This window comes from Alosa alosa, chromosome 4 (genome assembly GCF_017589495.1).
Source record: "Alosa alosa isolate M-15738 ecotype Scorff River chromosome 4, AALO_Geno_1.1, whole genome shotgun sequence".
NCBI lineage: Eukaryota > Metazoa > Chordata > Actinopteri > Clupeiformes > Clupeidae > Alosa > Alosa alosa.
Window position 1 is genome coordinate 19,002,089 of NC_063192.1, and position 2,500 is coordinate 19,004,588.

Sequence of the window (2,500 nt, forward strand, 5' to 3'; positions counted from 1 at the left end):
CCGAGCCAGGCTGCAGTGTGGCGCGGCGCGGTGAGACAGGGCCCAGTGGAGGTGAGAGAGGGAGAGCCGAGTCTGTCCAGAGGTGGGATACGTCTGACACTAATGCTCTTAGGTCTGAGAGAAGCTGGTTAAGAGCTTATCCCACCTGCTCTCTCTCTCTCTGTCTGACTGCCAGTTTCTGTGTGTGTGTGTGTGTGTGTCTGTGTGTGTCTGTCTGGAGAAACACTGATATAAGTATAGTAAATATACTTTTTTGATCCCATGAGGGAAATTTGGTCTCTGCATTTAACCCAATCGGTGAATTAGTGAAGCACAAACAGCACACACAGTGAAGTGAAGCACACACTAATCCCAGCACAGTGAGCTGCCTGCTTGAACGGCAACGCTCATGGAGCAGTGAGGGGTTAGGTGCCTTGCTCAAGGGCACTTCAGCCGCGGCCCACTGGTCGGGGCTCGAACCAGCAACCCTCCGGTTACAAGTCCAGAGTGCTAACCAGTGGGCCACGGCTGCCCAAAGTCTAGAGATGCATTGGCCGGGAATCGAACCCGGGCCTCCCGCGTGGCAGGCGAGAATTCTACCACTGAACCACCAATGCAATGATGGGCTCTGATGTGCAGTAGAGTACCGGTAGCTATATGTCTGAATGTTGCTCTGTCTACCACCCTGGTGGATTTGTAGACCATACAAGAACCATTCAATAACCTTTGTCCATCTTTATATTATTCAGGAGTAGACCATACAAGTATTGTAGACCATACAAGAACCATTAGGGATGCACGATATATCAGCGGCCGATTTATTATTAGCCGATAAGGGAAAAAATTAAAATATTATTATCGGTCCGATAACAGAATTCTGGCCGATAATTTGCGCCGATATTTTTTAAAGTCCTAATATAGGCCTATGTAAGGTCCGTCTGGCTACACTGAGCTAGCCTACTTGAGCTTGGTTGGCTATACTTTTTCCTCAATATAATGTCAGCGGTGTGAATGTATTTCACCACTCTAACAAAATCTGTGGATATGCGTTCATTTGGGAATCTGTGCATCTCAAAATCCCCTCGTGAATGATCCACCATTTAACCTTAACAGAGCGGAGCTCAGCCCTATCTAGGGCCGTCTTGTGCTGGTGTGTTTGCACTTTACCGCGCTGGTCGGGGAAACAAATAAACAAACTCGTTAGTGGGACGAGTACATAAGTAGGCCTAGTTCTAAGTTGTGTTTTAGTATTACATTTGCATTACTTTAGCTTGGGTTTTGTATTATTACCTAGAAATATGCTAACCATTCATGCTTCAGTTCCAGACAGGTCATCATAATAAGTTACAGTTTTTCTCAGTCGCTTTGGTGCTTTTCTCACATCACTATTAACATTTGCACAGAAGTTAGTGCAATTCTCAAAACAATTAGTGCAAACTGCAAAACCTAGTGGATGACCTGCAAAAGCACGTCACTTGCTCAAAATGGATAGTCCGTTCCTCAAAAGCAGGTATTCATGTCAATGAAACTGTCAGTGTCATCAAAATGAGAAGTCTTGACACCATTGTTTATGAACAAGATAGTCAAATGGCTTTGTCATGTTTTCATTATGACAGTTCTCTCAGTGTTTTCCAATGCAAAAAAAGGTCAGAACTCGGTGACACTACCTGAACATGCTCAAGACAGCACTATACAGTACTTGTACAGCCATTTGAAAACTACAGTAAAGTTACACATTGCTGTAGTTAGGTGAGTAAGTGAGTACAAGACACTGAATGCATACATTTTTACTGTATGCTCTTTGCAATTCTACAGCACTGTGACAGAATTTGATAACTAGTTCAACAATTTTGTATGTAATGACTCAAGCAATGAAATGAAGACTATTAGTTTTATTGGGAACGACTATTCAGCATTCATAAGTATAGTTCATTTTGACTGACATGACATAAGCAAATGATAATTTAAAAAAACAGCAGAGAATTGTATGAAAGCAACTGATACATGTCCAAAAGTATTTGCAATTTGTTCAGAGGAAGGAGAAATTGCTACTATGATGTGCACAAATGACTAAATGTTGTGGAGGTTGAACTACTAGTTATGAGAATTTTCATTCTGATCTGAAAAAAGCACCAAAGCGACTGAGAAAAACTGTATTAAAACCTTTGGGGCTAACGCCTTTCATTTCTGCTGCAGCAGGTTGTGCGCAACAGAGTAGACGGACATAAGATACAGTCTGAGGAGTTGCAGCTTTATTCAGTTACCCGCAGTTGAAACTAAACCTAAGTTTCCCTCACAAACTCTGATACTGTAGCTTATTCCAAGCTGAGCCGTTTATGAGCGTTTAGTCCTAAATGAAAACCATTCAAACTCTCTAGCCACTCACTCGCAATTCACTGACGTCAGGTTCACTTAAAGGAGCCACACATACTGTAGGGCTAGGCTACTGTTATGTTGTTGACTGCCGTACTACTGCCGAGGACTATTATGAGTTCTGTCCATCATTTGGTGGTAGGTAAAA

At 42.7% G+C, this 2,500-nt stretch overlaps 1 protein-coding gene and 1 non-coding gene across 2 annotated transcripts in view; one reads left to right on the plus strand and one right to left on the minus strand.

Moving 5' to 3' along the window:
- xkr7b (XK, Kell blood group complex subunit-related family, member 7b) overlaps positions 1–2,500 on the plus strand; it is an 80,054-nt gene that overhangs the window by 13,659 nt on the left and 63,895 nt on the right. The window lies entirely within an intron of this gene.
- On the minus strand, positions 526–596 carry trnag-gcc. Its single transcript has one exon. It is a non-coding gene; the product is annotated as a tRNA-Gly (tRNA).